Source organism: Ovis canadensis, chromosome 23 (assembly GCF_042477335.2).
Source record: "Ovis canadensis isolate MfBH-ARS-UI-01 breed Bighorn chromosome 23, ARS-UI_OviCan_v2, whole genome shotgun sequence".
NCBI classification, from domain to species: Eukaryota; Metazoa; Chordata; class Mammalia; order Artiodactyla; family Bovidae; genus Ovis; species Ovis canadensis.
In genome coordinates this window covers 62,282,415-62,302,439 of record NC_091267.1, presented here as the reverse complement: position 1 = coordinate 62,302,439, position 20,025 = coordinate 62,282,415, and the positions used below count along the sequence as shown (strand labels likewise).

The following is a 20,025-nucleotide window of genomic DNA, read 5'->3' as shown; positions in this document are numbered from 1 at the left end:
TTTCACATGCAATCTTATTTCTAAACCAAAAATCTAGAGCTTTTCCAGGAAACCTGATGCCTTAGGCATATAACACTTTATCAGTGCGTACTTCTTTTTCTTTTCGTTTTTGCATGCTCAGGATTTTAGTTTTGAGAGTGTGTGTCTCTGGTGTGTTTGTGTTTCAGCATTGAGAAATATCAATCTGAAAAGATGACAGGACAGGAATTAATAAGGAAACGAAGCCGTGTGTGTGTGTAGTGGCCTTTCAGAGGACCCGTGACGGAAGCCTGGGCAGCCGGATGCAGGCCTTAGATCCTCCGCACCTTTCCCTCGGAGAGAGAAATGGCTCCTCCTCATGAAGCCCAGATTAGCTTTTCTGTGGATTTGGCCTCTGAGCTATAGCTGAATTAAATTGGAGTCTAGCACAAATTAAGTTAATCTTCTCTGTATTAATCATTAGGAAAAGAAAAGCTTCATTTTGAAAGCAGTCTTTTTTTCTTCAACCAGACCAGTAGGAGAAAAAGGAGACCAATTTGATTAATACAGTGTTCCACACGAGATGAAAGACATGTTTTCTTGTCCGTCTCTGACTTTGTTTAAACTCTTCTGGGGCCTGTGTGAGCCACAGTTGGCTCCCTGAGCTCCTCTGAGGGACGCGGCCACCGGGGTTGCCCCGGGCAGAGCAATGGTCACCGAGGACAGAAGGGATAGGCCTTTAGAGCCACGCTCTGGGCCCACGGCCACCCCTTTGGGCCTAGTTTCAGTCTCAAAGACACAAAAGTTATGTGCTTTTCTGCAAGGGAAGCACCCGTTTCAACCTCCTGTTGCCTAATCTATATCACAAGCAGCTTCTCTCCTGTCCCCGGGCTGGTGACCAGTCACTTCGATCCATCGCCAGCGTCTCTCACACGGAGCCCTGGGAAGGTTAAACACGTGACGCGCCAGCACGCCTTTGTGTGGTTCCCCCCTTGAGAAGCCCGGCTGCCCGTCCTCTCGGCAGTGTCTGAGGCCAGCCGGTTTCATCTTCAGCAGGACGGGGCTGAGACCAGAGCTCCCCGAGGCTGGCTGGCTTAGGCAGGGCCTGCGCTGGGTGGACGTGCGGCCTGGCCACTGCCTCCTCAGCCTCCAGCCTCTGAGAGTCTCTGCCAGTGGCTGGGACCCTGGGGTTTCCCTGAAGGTCACGGAGAGGGCCTCAGACCAGCAGGTGAGGCCTGTGAAGGGCTTCTGCTTAGTCTGGCCTGTGGGGGAGGCAGTGTGAAGGTGGAAGGCGGAGTCCTCCAGTCAGAAAGGAGAAAATCCTGGATGCCCATTTCAGGCCGCAGTTTTTTATATTTCCTCTATGGAAGCGTGATACATAGCTTTAATTTGTTTCCCGAGCGTTCTGATCTGCTTCCTTTCCTTTAAACCAAAACGCAACTATTTTAAAGGGTCACGTGGCACAGAGGAGCCCCTGGTAGGACCCCAGCACTGTCCTCGGAGGCTGAGGAGCGCGCAGTGGCGTGGGACAGTCCCTGGGCTACAGGCCTGTCAGTTCTGCCGACAGGAGGACTGGAGTCCCCAGCACTCGGCCACAGGGCAAACCCAAGAGAGCCTTGACAGGGGAGCCGTGCAGCCTCTTCCCCAGGCACCCCGGCTCACGGGGCGCCCCCACAGCCCCGTTCTCCAACAGTGTGCTCCCCTGCCTCCCGCTCTTAATCAACCACACGGTAGAGGTCCTCACCGGCCTAAAAGTTCAGCTGGGGCTGCAGCCCCAGAGGCAGCGTGCAAGCACACGCTCCAGACACCACTGCACCACAGCCTCGGCTCTGCAAACCCTCCAGAGGCTTTTCTTTATTTTTGTGAAAGATTTATTACGTGACAATAAATTTAAAATAATAAACTTGAATTATGCTTGCATTAATTTGCTTTAGAAATTTTTTCAGTTTTCCACAAAGCAAAAACATGTAGAATGAGGCAACACAAGACCATTCATTGTGTGTTTGCATGTAAACTCACATCTGATTTTGCCCAAGATACAGAGCTGTTCTTGCAGTGTGTCATCTATCATATTGTTTGTTTTTAAAAGAATGTGCTCCTCTCAGTAGCACCTTTCCTTAAGAGTTCAAGGCACTGTGCAAACAAGCTTCAGAACTGTAGCTCTGGTCCCATCACCCCACTGAGGCTGGTGTCGCAGGATCTGTGAACAACAGCCTTGCAAGGTCGGCATCACAGAATGGCCGCCATTCAGCAGTGCAGATGGAAGCGGGGCTGTGGAGGAGCTCAAGGACAAGGACAGAGAAAGGAAAGAAGGTCCCTGAAGCACAGAAAGTACACGGTACACACAGTCCTCGCCTTCGGAAGGAAATGAGAGGAGCTGGAGAAGACAGGAAAGAACATAGGACCAGCGTCAGTGGGAACACTCAGCTGTGAGTGTTCCTCCAGCTTGTTAGAACATCCCCGCCCCCCGCAAGAGGAATGTGGCAGGGGGTGCTCTTAGGCCCTACATTTCTTAATGTACCATTCTTTAGGCAACATACTGTCCTTTCGGTTCTGTGCAGCTGGGGCCGTGCCTCAGGCATTTCAGTTCTCTGCATAACTGAGTCACTGCTTTCCAAGAGCCATAAATTAGAGCTGTGGTACTTGCTGATACTTAATAGACTTGAGTTTGCAAGGTCAACCCTTTGGTCTCTTACTTTCCTCCTAAGCATGGTGCGTGGAATTTCAGTAGCTGCCACTTGATATTAGAGACTGATCCCCAGGCTTTCTGACACCAAATTCAGGGCTATTCCAGTGTGTTAACATCGCCTCTAGGAGTCAAGGAGTTCAGGCTTCTAGTCTCTGATGAGCCAAGCTTCCTATGACACAGCTGAGGAGTGAATTCTATAACACAATCCACAGCAAATAATGCATTTTTATTTCTAAGAATTCAAAGCATAAAATTTAATCTCATTAGGGATCTCCCACCCAAAATAAGAGATTCATCAGGAACTTCCCACCCTCTTGGTCAGGTCATGTATGGCAGCCCCTACCCTTTTGACTTCACCAGGCTATCAAAAGTGCCAGTTACCCAGACACAGCCTCTGGGAAGAGGAAAGCCATCCCACGTGACTTTAACCAGATAGTGCTTCATCATTTTGTTGGCTCTGGGATGACTCCAACAAAGTTTTAAAGTATTTTGGCAGGTTTCCAAGCCACCATTAGCCAGAGCATCGGTTTAGGTCACCTAGCACTCCATTACTATCAGTAAACTATCCTTTGTGGATTCTGTGATCCAGCTTCTAAGTCACTTCATCCAGTCCCTGAAAGTGGATTGAGGGGAAACTACGAGTGGCCCCAGTGCTTAGCAAACGTACCTTCCCTCCGGAGGACATGCACTGTTACAACTGAGTGCATCCTCCGACTTCAGCTTCACATCAGTTCAGTTCAGTCGCTCAGTCGTGTCCAACTCTTTGCGACCCCGTGAGTCGCAGCACACCAGGCCTCCCTGTCCATCACCAACTCCCGGAGTTCACTCAGACTCACGTCCATCGAGTCCGTGACGCCATCCAGCCATCTCATCCTCGGTCGTCCCCTTCTCCTCCTGCCCCCAATCCCTCCCAGCATCAGAGTCTTTTCCAATGAGTCAACTCTTCTCATGAGGTGGCCAAAGTACTGGAGTTTCAGCTTTAACATCATTCCCTCCAAAGAAATCCCAGGGCTAATCTCCTTCAGAATGGACTGGTTGGATCTCCTTGCAGTCCAAGGGACTCTCAAGAGTTCTCCAACACCACAGTTCAAAAGCATCAATTCTTCGGCGCTCAGCCTTCTTCACAGTCCAACTCTCACATCCATACATGACCACTGGAAAAACCATAGACTTGACTAGACGGATCTTTGTTGGCAAAGTAATGTCTCTGCTTTTCAATATGCTATCTAGGTTGGTCATAACTTTTCTTCCAAGGAGTAAGCGTCTTTTAATTTCATGGCTGCAGTCACCATCTGCAGTGATTTTGGAGCCCCCCAAAATAAAGTCTGACACTTTCCACTGTTGCCCCATCTATTTCCCATGAAGTGATGGGACCAGATGCCAAGATCTTCGTTTTCTGAATGTTGAGCTTTAAGCCAACGTTTTCATTCTCCACTTTCACTTTCATCAAGAGGCTTTTTAGTTCCTCTTCACTTTCTGCCATAAGGGTGGTGTCATAGTGCCCTTAAAAAAAGAAAGATGAGAGCTCTCTCCATCAAAGGGGGCACAACAAAGAGACCACTGTTTGTAAGCCAGGAAGAAAGCCCTCACCGGGAATGGAATCATTCAGCACCTTAATCTTGGACTTTCCAGCCTTTTCAGAAATGAGAAATCAATGTCTCTTATTTAAGCCTACCATAAGTCTATGGTATTTTGTTAGAACACCCCAAACTGACAATATAGGAGCATAACCCAAGGCCTCAAATTATCTGTTACAATCAGAAATATCCAGGTGTATGAGAAGACCAAATAATATGTTATATGAATTAAAACCATCAGAGGGGGCCTCCCTATTGGTCCAGTGGTTAAGGGTCTGCCTTGCAATGCAGGGGAATATGGCTGGATCCCTAGTCCAGGGAGATCCCGCCTGGCAAGGGGCCCTGTGCACCACAACTCCTGAGCCTGCACTCTTGGGTCCTTGAGCCACAACTACCGAAGTCCACGTGCCTGGAGCCTGTGCCCCGCAAGGAGAAGTCACTGCGATGAGAAGCCTGCGTACTGCAAAGAAAGAGTAGCCCCCGCCTTGCCACAACTAGAGAGAGCCCTCAAAGTAGCAAGACCCAGTGCAGCCAAAGTAAGCATTTTCTTATTTTTAAAACATTTTTAAGACTCAGAGGGAAAAAATGCCCACGGTCTCTCCAGGTGTCTCAGTCACAGAATTCGAACCACCTATGCTTTCTGTGTTTAAAAGCAAATGGTGTGCCCAAGAATTCAGAGAATTAGCAACAAAGGGAACCAAATGGAAATTCTAGAACTGAAAAATATTACAGCAAGAATTAATAATTCAGTCGATGGGTTTAAGAGCAGATTAGTCACAACTGAGAAAAGAATGAGTAAGGTGAAAACTTCAGAGCAAAAGCAGAGTCAGAAAGCGAATCGAGGGTAAGAGACAAAGGATACAGTGAGGACGTCTGACCTCAGTGTAGGTCAGATCTCAAAAAAGCAGGAGAGCGAAAGAAATATTGGCTAAGACCTTTTCCAAAACTCGAGAAAGATATCAAACCGAAGATTCAGTAAGCCCCACATCTCAGATGGGATAAATGAAAAGTCCACACCTAGACTCATCACAGTAAAACTGCTGAAAACCAAAGAAGAGATGTTAAAGCTACTGAGGGGTGGGGCATCGGTAAGAGAGGGATCACCATCCAAGGAGCAACAATTCAACTGACGACTGACTTCTCAGCAGGCATAGTGAAATACAGTGACTCTGAACTGCTGAAAGAAAATGACAGCCCACCTCAAAATTTCTAACTGGGGGAAATATCCTGCAAGGATGAAGAATAGACATTTACATGCAAATAGCTGGAAGAATTCATTAGCACACATACCCTAAAGGAAAATGAAAAGTATCCTAAAGGCAGAAGGAAAATAATCCCAAATATAAGGACAGAGCTTTAGGAAAAACTGAATAGCAATGAAAATGAGAAATATGCAGGTCAACATAAATACTACGTAAAACAAGAATTGTGTCTTATGAAGTTTACGTATGTGTTAAAGGCATATAGATGGGGAGGGCTTATATAGGGTTTAAGTGTTTGAAGCTCCATGCATCATACTAGAAGAGGTGTATATTGTGATTAATATTAGTAAGAATGTATAACTTTCAAACTAATGACAGCTGAGGCTGCTGCTGCTAAGTCTGTGCGACCCCATAGATGGCAGCCCACCAGGCTCCCCGTCCCTGGGATTCTCCAGGCAAGAACACTGGAGTGGGTTGCCATTTCCTTCTCCAGTGCACGAAAGTGAAAAGTGAAAGTGAAGTCACTCAGTCGTGTCCAACTCTTAGCGACCCCATGGACTGCAGCCCACCAGGCTCCTCTGTCCATGGGATTTTCCAGGCGAGAGTACTGGAGTGGGTTGTCATTGCCTTCTCAAAACTAATGACAGAAGAGGGAATAATTCCATGGACAGGATTAAGAGCTTCACAAGGAGGGTAGAAAAACAGAATAGGTGAGGCAAATAGGAAGCAGGTTGTAAGATATACATGATAAACCCATTATTACATTAAATGTAAATGGACTAACAGAGACTGTCAGGCTTGATTTTAGAAGAACTACCATAGTACCACTGGAGAAGAAAATGGCAACCTACTCCAGCGTTCTTGCCTGGAGAATTCCATGAACAGAGGATCCTGGTGGGCTACAGTCCATGGGGCCACAAAGATTCAGACATGACTGAGCGACTAACCCACACACACCATAGTACATACAAACTTCCAGTTATAAGCTCCAGGGATATGAAATAAAACATGATAAATATAATTCAACACTGCTGTAAGTTATATATGAACATTATTAAAAGAATACTTTGTAAGAGTTCTCATCACAAGGGAAAACTTTTTTCTATTCAATTTTTTATATGAGATGATGACTGTTCACTAAACTTACTGTGGTAATCATTTCGTAATAAAGTCAAATCGTTATGCTATACACCTTAAACTTCCAAAGAGCTGTATGTCAATTGCATCTCAATAAAGCTGAAATAATTTAACATAAAAACAATTATATGCTATTTACAAGAAACCCTTTTAAAACGTGAATTTTGAAGGAAAGAATAGAGAAATATATACCCAGCAAACAGCAACCCTAGGAAACTATTGTAGATACATTAACATTACAGCAAACTTTAAAGTAAAAACATTATTAGAAATAAAAGCAGTCAGTTTAATTCCCAGAACTAGGTAGTAATTCTAAATTTTATGTACTTAATGATACACTCTTAATTAAAAGTTAATAGAATAGGAAATTTTGGCAAATATGCGAGTATAGTTAGATTTCAACATCTATTTCAGGAAGAATAAAGCATAGAAAAATCAAGCTACAGAAAATGTAAACAATGCAATTAGAAAAGTTGGCCAAATAAATACATGTAGAACATTACGTTCAACAGCTTCCTTTTCAAACACAAATAGCGCATATGCCAAAATTTGTATGCTGAGCTATAAAAACAAGTCTGAACAAACTTTAAGGGAGTTAACGCCAATGAAATATGTTCTCTGACCACAATGCAATTAAGCTGGAAATCAATTACAAAAAGATAATGTAATAATCCTCATTTATTTGGAAGTTAGTCAAAGCTACGTTTTTTCCAGTAGTCTTGTATGGATATGAGGGTTGGACCATAAAGAAGGCTGAGCACCAAAGAATTGATGCTTTCGAACTGTGGTGCTGGAGAGGACAGCATCTTGGACTGCAAGGAGATCAAATCAGTCCATCCTAAAGGAAATCAACCCTGAATATTCATTAGAAGGACTGATGCTGAAGCTGAAGTTCCAACACTTTGGCTACCTGATGTGAAGAGCCAACTCATTGGAAAAGACTCTGATGCTGGGAAAGACTGAAGGCAGGAGGAGAAGATGGTGACAGAGGATGAGATGGTTGGATGGCATCACTGACTCAATGGACGTGAGTTTGAACAAACTCAGGGAGATAGTGGAGGACAGGGAAGCCTGGCATGCTGCAGTTCATGGAGCTGGCAAAGAGTTGGACAGGACTTAGCAACTGAACAACAACAAATTTGGAAGTTAAACAGTTAAATGCATTTCTAAATAACCCATCTGTCAAAGACTAAATCATAAAGGTAATTTGAAATATTTCAAATAATGAAAGATATCAAGCCATTTTTCAATAATGAAAATACTACATATTCAAACTTAAGAAAACTTGTGAGTTGAAACTAAAACTATGCTTATAAATTTATCTCTTTAATTGTATATGTTGAATAGAAGACTTCCCTAGTGGCTCAGATGGTAAAGAATCTACTTGCAATCCTGGAGACCTGGGTTCAGTCCCTGGGTTGGGAAGATCCCCTGAAGAAGGAAATGGCAACCCACTCCGGTATTCTTGCCTGGAAAATTCCATGGACAGAGGAGCCTGGTGGAGTCATGGGGTTGCAAAGAGTCAGACATGACTGAATGACTAACACATATACACAGAATAGAAGAAAGGCTGAAAATCAATTATCTAAGCAACCACCTGATGCTGGGAAAGATTGAAGGCAGGAGGAGAAGGGGACAACAGAGGATGAGGTGTTTGGATGGCATCACCGACTCGATGGACATGAGTTTGAATAAGCTCCGGGAGTTGGTGATGGACAGGGAGGTCTGGCGTGCTGCAGTCCATGGGATGGCAAAGAGTCAGACACGTCTGAGCGACTGAAATGAACTGAACTGAAGCAACCACCTAGAAATTTTTTTATAAAGCAAATGAAACCCAGAAATAAAAGCCAAAATGTAGAACACGAATAAACAATAAAGGGAATCAAGAAAGTGAAAAGTTCGTTCTTTAAAAGGATTGACAACCCTGTAACAAGATTGATGAGGAAGGAAGAACAGGTGGAAGGGTGGGGGAGGGACAGGAAAATAGCCAGTCTCAGAAGTGAAAAACGGGTGAATTCGTTCAGCTTAGGCACACATTAAAAACATGTAAGAGGATATTATAGATACTAATCAATTTTAAATATAGATGGAGTGATGTTTCAGGACTGCATTCAGTTCAGTTCAGTTCAGCAGCTCAGTCGTGTCCGACTCTTTGCGACCCCATGAACCGCAGCACACCAGGCCTCCCTGTCCATCACCAACTCCCGGAGTTCCCGCACACTAATGTCCATTGAGTCGGTGATGCCATCCAACCATCTCATCCTCTGTCGTCCCCTTCTTCTCCTGCCCTCAATCTTTCCCAGCATCAGGGTCTTTTCAAATGAGTCAGCTCTTCACATCAGGTGGCCAGAGTATTGGAGTTTCAGCTTCAACATCAGTCCTTTCAATGAACAGCCAGGACTGATCTCCTTTAGGATGGACTGGTTGGATCTCCTTGCAGTCCATGGGACTCTCAAGAGTCTTCTCCAACACCACAGTTCAAAAGCATCAATTCTTCGGCACTCAGCTTTCTTTATAGTCCAACTCTCACATCCATACATGACCACGGGAAAAACCATAGCCTTGACTAGAAGGACCTTTGTTGACAAAGTAATGTCTCTGCTTTTTAATATGCATACATATATGAAAACTAATCAAATCATCCACTTAACACATGTGCAGTTTTTGTATGTCAATTATGCCTTAATAAAGCTGTTTTTAAACTGTGGATTAAATGAACAAATTTCTTTTTTTGAAAAAAAAAAAAAGCTCTCTAAAACTGACATCAGTGTGGGATGAATTGGGAGACTGGGTTAACGTATAAACACAATTGATAATATGCATAGAATAGATAATTAATGAAAACCTACTGAGTAACACAGGGAATTCTATTCAGTGCTCTGTGGTGACCTAAATGGGAAGGAAATCTAAAAAACAGGAGATATATGTGTACATATAGCTGATTTCATTTGCTGTACAGTAGAAACATTGTAAAGCAACTATACTCTAATAAAAATTAATTTTAAAAAATAGGTAAAACTGACATCAGAAGATCTTGAAAATTGGAATCGTCCTTTATCTATTGCCTAAATTGAAGCCATAATTTAAAATCGCTTCACAAGGAAATCTGCAGGTCCAGATGGCTTCGCTAGTGAATTCAATTAAACATCTAAGAGAGAAATAAATGCCAATCTTGCACAAACTCTTCCAGAAAATAGAAAACCTCCAAATTGATTTTATGAGACTAGCATAACCTTAGATATCAAAGAAGCAGAAGATATTAAGAGGTGGCAAGAATACACGGAAGAACTGTACAAAAAAGATCTTCACGACCCAGATAATCATGATGATGTGATCACTAATCTAGAGCCAGACATCCTGGAATGTGAAGTCAAGTGGGCCTTAGAAAGCATCACTATGAACAAAGCTAGTGGGGATGATGGAATTCCAGTTGAGCTGTTTCAAATCCTGAAAGATGATGCTGTGAAAGTGCTGAACTCAGTATGCCAGCAAATTTGGAAAACTCAGCAGTGGCCACAGGACTGGAAAAGGTCCGTTTTCATTCCAATCCCAAAGAAAGGCAATGCCAAAGAATGCTCAAACTACCGCACAGTTGCACTCATCTCACATGCTAGTAAAGTAATGCTCAAAATTCTCCAAGCCAGGCTTCAGCAATATGTGAACCGTGAACTCCCTGATGTTCAAGCTGGTTTTAGAAAAGGCAGAGGAACCAGAGATCAAATTGCCAACATCCGCTGGATCATGGAAAAAGCAAGAGAGTTCCAGAGAAACATCTATTTCTCCTTTATTGACTATGCCAAAGCCTTTGACTGTGTGGATCACAATAAACTGTGGAAAATTCTGAGAGAGATGGGAATACCAGACCACCTAACCTGCCTCTTGAGAAATCTGTATACAGGTCAGGAAACAACAGTTAGAACTGGACATGGAACAACAGACTGTTTCCAAATAGGAAAAGGAGTACGTCAAGGCGGTATATTGTCACCCTGCTTATTTAATTTATATGCATAGTACATCATGAGGAACGCTGGGTTGGAAGAAACACAAGCTGGAATCAAGATTGCCGGGAGAAATATCAATCACCTCAGATATGCAGATGACACCACCCTTATGGCAGAAAGTGAAGAGGAGCTAAAAAGCCTCTTGATGAAAGTGAAAGAGGAGAGTGAAAAAGTTGGCTTAAAGCTCAACATTCAGAAAACGAAGATCATGGCATCTGGTCCCATCACTTCATGGGAACTAGATGGGGAAACAGTGGAAACAGTGTCAGACTTTATTTTTGGGGGCTCCAAAATCACTGCAGATGGTGACTGCAACCATGAAATTAAAAGACGCTTACTCCTTGGAAGAAAAGTTATGACCAACCTAGATGGTATATTCAAAAGCAGAGACATTACTTTGCCGACTAAGGTCTGTCTAGTCAAGTCTATGGTTTTTCCAGTGGTCATGTATGGATGTGAGAGTTGGACTGTGAAGAAGGATGAGCACCAAAGAATTGATGCTTTTGAACTGTGGTGTTGGAGAAGACTCGAGAGTCCCTTGGACTGCAAGGGGATCCAACCAGTCCATTCTGAAGGAGATCAACCCTGGGATTTCTTTGGAAGGAATGATGCTAAAGCTGAAGCTCCAGTACTTTGGCCACCTCATGAGAAGAGTTGACTCATTGGAAAAGACTCTGATGCTGGGAGGGACTGGGGGCAGGAGGAGAAGGGGACGACCGAGGATGAGATGGCTGGATGGCATCACGGACTCGATGGACGCGAGTCTGAGTGAACTCCGGGAGATAGTGATGGACAGGGAGGCCTGGCGTGCTGCAATTCATGGGGTCGCAGAGAGTCGGACACGACTGAGCGACTGAACTGAACTGAACTGATAAGAATCTAAAATTACAGGTCAATTTTTCTCATCGTCCTGGCTAAAACAGGTCTATTCATTAGCAAATAGAAACTAGCACTATATAAAAATGCATCATGATGGGGTCTTACTTGGTGGTCCAATGGATAAGACCACATGGTTCTCCTCCCAATACAGGAGGCCCAGGTTCGATCCCAGGTCAGGGAACTGAGATCCCAAATTCCGCAACTAAGCCTGTGCATTGCAGCAAAGACCAGCACAGCCAAAATAAATAACAGAAAGTATTTGTAAATACATCATGATTAAACTGGGCTTATCATTCAGAAACCAAAGTCATTCACATCAACAGAATAAAAAGAAAACTAAATGATAACAGATGTGGACAACATTTTTTTGATAAAATTCAACAATCATTGAGTGCTATGTTTAGCAAGCTAGAAAAATAAGGAAATGTCCCTCTGATAAAGTTATCTACAAAAAACCTACAGCAAACACATCATACTTAAAGTATCAAAATTTTCCTTCTAAGATCGGGAGCTAGAAAACTATGTTCCATTTAACACTTCCATCCAAATATGATACTAGATATCATTCAAATGATAGTACCATTCAAATGATACTAGATACTGATACACAGCCACAGTACAAGGGGAAATTATACTGATTTCTGCTGCTACTTTGAAATGCATCACCAAAAGGAAAAAAGAATGGATTCATGGAGGAATAGAAGGAGGGAAGATGAATAGTAAAGCTAGTATGGTAACCTGGTAAAATCTAGAGTGGCAGGATCTAGATGGTGGGTATATACGTGACTGTAAACTTCTTCCAGTTTCACTGTGGGTCTTGCCTGGTGGTCCAGTGGTTGAGAATCCGCCTGCCAGTGCAGGGGACGCGAGTTTAATCCCTGGTCTGGGAAGATCTCACGTGCCATGGGGCAGCTAAGCCCGTGTACTGCAACTGCTGAAGCCCACACATCCGAGAGCCCGTGCTCCGCACTGAGAGGAGCCCGTGCTCCATAACTAGAGTCGCCTCTGCTCGACGCACCTGGAGAAGGCCCGTACGCAGCGACAGACACAGTGCAGCCCAAAATAAATAACTTCAATTAATAAAGGACTACACTTTCAAATTTATTTTTAAAAATTTCACTGTGTACTGGGGGAGAGGGGCAATAGTACCTGAGGTCTTGGCCCAGTGCAATTTTTTTTTAAATATTGGATCAGATGGAAAGAAACTGTCATCTTGTGCAGATGACATGATTATTGTAAATAAAAGAATCTACCAATAAATGGGCAGAACAAGCAAGCCTTCTGGGTGCCAGGTCATGTACAAAAATCATTCATGTCTCTATACACCAAGAACAATGAGAAAATGAAAATTTTCAAGTGTACCATTTACAGTAGCCTTTTAAAACTCCATTAAGTACCCAGAGATCAATCTTAAAAGAAATGTGAGTGAAATTAAAACCCTAGGTAAGTGGAGGCATATTAGATTCATGAGCTGGAAGGCTCACCATTGCTATTGCAGCTACAAAGGGAGGGAAGGAGGATTCTCCTGCGAGTCTCCATCACCCACAAACAGTCTTGTTTCCCCGCAAAGAGCCCCACACACACCCCTCAAAGAAAACAAGCCCACATCCAGCCTGCCCCTGAGCCCAGCCCATTGTCTGGCCGTGGCCTTCCTTCCTAAGTACTGGAGGAAGCAGCTTGACCTAATTCTTTCCCACTGCCCAACAAGAGACTCTGGCTTCTCACCCTCTGTGAGTGGATTCTTATCATCTACCACCCAACCACCTCCTCAAGCTCAAAGACACATTTTAGGTGATATTATTTGCAGCAATTATGTAACATACCAAACTAATTTAGGCAGAAAAGGATTTATTTCTGGGTATTGGGCTGGGGAACTAAGGTACACAGCCAGGAGAAATAGCCAGTTGCTCCCCAGGATTGAGAGGCAGCCTCGCTGCTACCCCACCCAGCACTCAGCACCCCTCCACACAGCTTAGAGACCAGTCACTAAACTCTTCCCACAGCTGCCCCAGAGGAACCAGTGCCACCACTTTCCCCAAATGCCCGTACCTGCCACCTCCCCATGCTCTTTCCCACCCACGTCTCAGCCAGTGCACTTGGGGAAAGCCAGGTGCTTGCAGAACCCTGGCTGCAGGGGAGCCTAGAAAATGAAGCCTCTTGCTCTCCAGCCTCTGTCAGGAAAGCCCAGGCCACAGAGGTGGGCGTGTGCTTGAACCAAACTGTGTCATCTCTCACTTCACCTCACGCAGTTGTTTGAATCTTCAGTGAGATAATACTTAAAGCATAGAGAATCTAAATTCTCTGAGTCAGAGATTTATGTCTGATTTCTGCATGTCTGTATCCCACACCTTTAACAAGAACCTGACCTCAAGAAACACTTGTCAAATATGCCAGCATTTAGCACAGCTTCTAGAACATTATAAGCACTCAATAAATAATAGCTAGTATCATTTCACATGATAAGAAGTCTCAGAGAGGGCTCATACAGCCTCATAAACCCTCTGCTGGGTTTACCGCATAGTCACAAGAGGGCTGCCACAGTTCCTGATGCTGCATCAAGGCATGATCTCATCTAGGACACAGCTTCGGTCTTCTCCTCCAGAGGTCCTCTCACATTCCAGCCCAGGCCTCCTTCCCACGCCTTTTCCTATAGCATCGTTGGCAAGGAGAGGTTTCCACCATCATATCACACTAATCAGGATCTGGAACCTGGATGGATCAGCTGTATAAGGGGGAGTGAATACTGGAATGTAAATCGGTCTCTTTTAGGAAGAAGGAAAGAGGAGGCGGGGGTGGAAGGGTACCCAACAGTAGGCTGTGATCGGGGACAGAGAGGAAAGGCAGAGAACCTCCATTCGGAGGCCTCCTGAGTCCCAGCTCTCAAACCTTTCTGTTGAATGAGACTGCCAGGAGCCAGGGGACCGTTCTCAGGACAAGGGCCTGTTCAAGGTCAGGATGTGTGCGGGGTGGACGGACCCACAGCCGCTTCCTCACCAGGGCTCCCACACACAACCTACATGGACAAATGGCGGCCCCTCCGTCTCCCAGAGTCAGCTTAATAGAAAGCAGTGTTTGGTGGGGAACAAACAATCTATGGCAACCGAGCCCTCAAACTGGAAACATCTGTCCTAGCCGCAGCGCAGCGCCTCCCACCCAGCCCAGCCTGGCTCCTGAGGGGCCCACCCGGCCAGGCTGGGGACTCAAGAACCTCCTGGGGATTAGCAGAGAGGAGCCCCCAGCCTGGGAGGAGTCCCCAGGTGCCCAGCCTCCTCACGCTGGCCTTCGGGCTGCCCCCACCCCCAAAGCCCCCACCCCTAAATCCCCTAAAGCCATTGGGGCAGCAGGGGAGGTTAGGGCTGGCAGTCCCAGAGGAGACCTGGCTTCACCCTGTGAACCCCTGGGGACCAGGGCTGGGCAGGGAGGTGTTCTAACATCAACCCCCCTGCCTCGGCCCAGGCTATCCCTGGATCCCCCTTCCTCTCCTTGTCTCTCTGTCCCCCCTTTAAGACCAGGCTCAGAGTTATCTTTGCCAGGCAGCCCAGCCCAGGCTGGTTGGACGAACCCACGCCCCTCACCCAGGAGTCCCTGTTGGGGCCCTTTACTGTGACACTCTTCGCAGCAGCACCGTTGGCATGCCCATCACCCTGCTGGCATCTGTGAGGCCCCCAGGGAACATCTGGGGCAGGAGAAGTGATGAAACGCACCTGGGACGTACGGGGGCATTGCAGGGGGGTGGGGCCCACCAGTTCCCAAAGGCGAAGCTGACTCCTGCACATACAGCCCCACCCGGGGCATCCGTGCAGTCCTCCCGGCCCCACCAGAAGGAACCCGGCTTCAGAGCAGCTGGCTTGGCTATTTGGTGGGCGTCTGTGCAGCTGGGTCGTCCAGTCTGCCACAGGGATGACAAGCGTGTCACGGGTGGGGCTGCAGGAACGCTAGAGATGCCAAGCCTGGGCAGTGGGGGCTCAGCGGGTGGCAGGGGCTTCGCAGTGGCAGCTGCCATGGGCAGGCTGCCAACAGTGTTGGTTCTGAACTGAAGTCACCTGGGTGACCGCCCCAGAGGAGGCACTGCCCTGCGCACTGTGGAAGAGATGGGCTACAGCGGGACCAGCACCTTGGCCGCAGAAAGCTTCGAGATGGCCGGCCTGGGGGGGCGGGGCTGGGGTGTGGAGGGGGCAGAAGGAGCCCTGTGCGGGCCAGGAAAGAGCGCATGTCCTGACTGCTCCAAGGAGGGGCTCCCGAGAGTGCGGAGCAGGGGCGCCCAGGGAAGGAGAGTCCTGTGCGGCGACACTTCACCCGGCCCCTGGCTGCCCCGTCCGCCTGCCCCCAAGGGCCCCTCCCAGGCCCCCTCCCTCTCAGGCCTGAGCCTCAGTACCCACTGCCCCCTGCCAGCCCCAGGCCAGTGCAAGCCCCCACCCAGGGCACGTACTGGCAGAGCAGGGGGTGTCCAGGCGATGAACACACCTCGAAACCAGCCCACTGCCCCCCCACCAGAGCGCAGGAAGCCCAGAGCCAGCCCCCCACCCCCGCTCAGTCCAGAGACCCGAAAACCAGATGTGGGTTGAGACCGCCCTTCCAACATGCACACATCTTCAAAGCAGGGCTATTTTCCATGTCCTTTGGGCAATTTTAAAACAAGTCTGTAAAACTGGAATTTTAATAGATGACATATTGGCATTGAGTGTAAGCACATGGGCACACGTGTGTGTGTGTGTGTGTGTGTGTGTGTGTGTGTCGCGCACACATGTCTGGGCACCTTTGGAGACGACTGCGGCTACAGCATCCTCGGAGATGGGCGGGGTGGGTGTTTCCTAAAGGCCCTCCAGGTTCACGTCCACGTTCCCTGTGTGTTTCGTAGGAGCTGAGTCTACAAGAACTGAGAGAGGCAGCGCGCTAGGAGGCCCCAAGCATCTGTCTCTTGCTTCAGTGGTGCTCGGACAGAACAGATCCGGGGACGCCCCTCGCTCCAGCCTCTGACCACCCTCCATCCTTCTCTGCAGATGCAACCTTCAGAATCAGCCACTCAGTTTTCCACCATCACCAGGGCCAGCCAACACCATTGTTTGAGCTTAACTCCTATCACCAACTCAATGGACATGAGTTTGAGTAAGCTCCGGGAGATGGTGAAGGAGAGAAGCCTGGCGTGCTGCAGCCCATGGGGTCGCAAAGAGTCGGACACCACTGAACGAGTGAACAACAACAGTTCAGTGCAGTTCAGTTCAGTTCGGTTCAGTCGCTCAGTCGTGTCCGACTCTTTGCGACCCCATGAATCGCAGCAAGCCAGGCCTCCCTGTCCATCACCAACTCTCGGAGTTCGCTCAGACTCACGTCCATCGAGTCCGTGATGCCATCCAGCCATCTCATCCTCTGTTGCCCCCTTCTTCTCCTGCCCCCAATCCCTCCCAGCATCAAAGTCTTTTCCAATGAGTGGCCAAAGTACTGGAGTTTCAGCTTTAGCATCATTCCTTCCAAAGAAATCCTAGGGCTGATCTCCTTCAGAATGGACTGGTTGGATCTCCTTGCAGTCCAAGGGACTCTCAAGAGTCTTCTCCAACACCACAGTTCAAAAGCATCAATTCTTCGGCGCTCAGCCTTCTTCACAGTCCAACACTCACTAGACGGACCTTAGTCGGTAAAGTAATGTCTCTGCTTTTGAATATACTATCTAGGTTGGTCATAACTTTTCTTCCAAGGAGTAAGCGTCTTTTAATCTCATGGCTGCAATCACCATCTGCAGTGATTTTGGAGAACAACAACCACCACCCTATTGCCAGGGCTTCCCAGGTGGCGCTAGTGGTGAAGAACCCACCTGCCAATGCAGGAGACATAAGAGACGCAGGTTTGATCCCTGGATGGGGAAGATCCCCTGGAGGAAGGCATGGAAACCCACTCCAGTATTCTTGCCTGGGAAATCTCATGGACAGAGGAGCCTGGTGGGCTACGGTCCATGGGGTAAGACACAACTGCAGCAACTTAGCATGTACACATGCCCATTACCAATCAACCACGAGTTCCCAGATTCATTAGAATTATTCCATTGAGGTGGAGGCCACTGTCATCTGCCTGGTCAACACACCTCTGCCGGCCTCCTACACCAACCTCTCTCTGGGCTTCTATTCTGACCACAAAGACATGGCTCTGGAGGGCATGGGCCACTTTTTCTACAAATGGGTTAAGGAGAAGTGCAAGGGCACCCAGCATCTCTTGAAAATGCAAAACCAGAGCTGCAGCCGCTCCCTCTTCCGGGACACACAGAAGCGTCTCAAGACAAGTCGGGTAAAACCCAGGATGCTCTAGAAGCCACCCTTTTCATGGAGAAGCACCAGAACCAGCCCTTTTGGATATGCATGGCCTGGGTTCTGCTTGCACAGAGCCCCACCTCTGTGACTTCCTGGAGGGACATGTCCTAGAAGATGGGGACCACCTGACCAACCTCCACAGGCTGGCTGGTCCCATATCTCCTCCAAAGACTCACCCTCAAGCATGACTAGGAGCCTCTGAAGCCCGGCAGCCTCTGAGGAAACCACCCCCCCTCAATGGCAGGGCTTATGCCAGAAGCCCCTCTCTGCAGCCACCAGGCAGACTTTTAACACCCTGGAGCCTCTCCCAAGTTTTTAACCAAATGGAAACCATAAAGCTTTTTGCAGCAAAAAAAAAAAAAAAAGAACTGGGGAGAGAAGAGCGATGCTTCAGAACCAAAAGATGAGGGTGAGGGAGCCCCAGAAGCCTCCTGTGTAGGGTGGGGCAGAGAAGCACAGCCTCATCTGAAATCACTGCTGTGCCCCGCAACACTCATGCACCCCTTCTCCTGTCTTAGCTTGGAACCCAGATGTCTGTCTGCTGTCGGGCTGCTTAATAAGTTCCAAGGACGGGGGCTTAAAGCACAGGCATTGATTTCCCCCAGTTTTGGAGGCTGGATGAGCAGGATGGGGGTGTTGCTGGGGTTGGGTCCTCCTGAGGCCCCTCCCTGACCTGGGGATGACAGCCTCCTCCCCGTGTCCTCATGGTCTTCCCTCTCTGTGTCTATGGCTTAATCTCTTCCTTTAAGGATACCAGTCATATTGGATGAGGGCCCAGACTAATGACCTCCTTTTACCTTAACTGTTAGTTGCTCAGTCGTGTCCGACTCATTGAGACCCCATGGACTGTAGCCCGCCAGGCTCCTCTGTCCATGGAACTCTCTAGGCAAGAATATTGGAGTGGGTTGCCATGCCCTTAATCACCTCTTTAAAGATCCTATCTCAAAAAAATAAATAAATAAAAAATAAAGATCCTATCTCCAAATATAGCCACATTCTAAGGTTCAGGGCTTCAGCATATGAATCGGGAAGGCCAGGGGCGGCGGGGGATGCAATCCAGCCCATAACCCCAGACACCATCCCTGAGTTTGCTCCCACCAGCAGCCCTCCATTTTCAGTCCCGCTTCTTGCTTCCCTCTTCGGTTGGGCACTCCAGACAGTTGCCTTTCCCTGCTCCCACCCATAACACACACGCACCCAGGGCAGGGCCTCACCACGCTCTCTCTCTGGCTTGGAAAGCTGGACCCGCCTCTGGCTGAAACCACCCTCAGCCACACTGGCCTCCCCATGCTTCTTCTACCTGCCAGGCCACTGCCCACCAAGTCACACCAAGTCCCCCGAAGGTTTCTCCTGATGGATCTTCTGGCAAGTCCGCAGCCTCAAAGGAATCCACGCCCACCAGCCCGAGGGGCCCTCCAGCTCAGCCCTCCGCGGCCCGGCCCTCACCCTCCCTGCTTCTACGGCGGCTTCCCGCACCCTGAGTGCAGCTGGTTGCTGCTGGCCTTGGCCTGTCTGTCCCTCCACGGGCGCGCTCGGGGAGGGCAGCACCAGCCCTCAGACCTGTGTTCAGGGACAGTCTCAGCTCCGCCCCACTGTCCACACGCTCGGGCTGCATCAGAGGTGATGCGGGAGAGGGCAGAGGGAATAACTGGAAGAGGCAGGCTCTGTTTTTACACTTTGGGGTGAACCGATTTGTGGATGGTGAGCAAAAACACGTCCATCTGGGCAGTGCGTCCTTAACTGGGCTGGTGGGCATCAGAGGAAGAACCGCAGTATGCTCAAATTCTCCCGAAAGCCATGAGTTGGTTACTGGGGAGCGCTGCCACGGCCCCCCAGTGGGTCAGATCTGAGTACCTTCCCATCACCTCTGTCCCCTGCCTGACGGGCACCATTTCCCTCACCGCTGCCATCCCAAAGGTTGGCTCCACACTTGTGAACCATACTGCTCAGACCGTACCTGGGCAACAACCACAGGGACAGGGATGGGTGGGGTGGGGGGCTTCCCCTGGGGTAGGGGTGGGATGAGAGGCAATGGGAGCTCTGGGATGTGGTCTGCACCCAAGATGTGGATTTGGAGTCCTGTGTGCCAGGAGAGAAGCAGCAAACTCAGGCGGATTCCTGAGAACACCCACGTTCAAGGGGTGACTGATGGAGGGAACCACATGAGGGGAGGCCCAGTAACAGGATAAAAGGAGGAAATCGGGAAGGAGGGAGGCGGCAGAAGCCAAGGGTCAGGGTGTTTCCTAGAAGCCGAAATGGTGGCCTAGAGGTGAAGAAAGGTCA

The 20,025-nt window shown here is 48.0% G+C and overlaps 1 pseudogene; it reads left to right on the top strand.

The window, feature by feature from the left end:
- Positions 1-17,359: 17,359 nt before the first annotated feature.
- LOC138428345 (ferritin light chain pseudogene) lies at positions 17,360-17,934 on the top strand (annotated as a pseudogene).
- Positions 17,935-20,025: the final 2,091 nt, after the last annotated feature.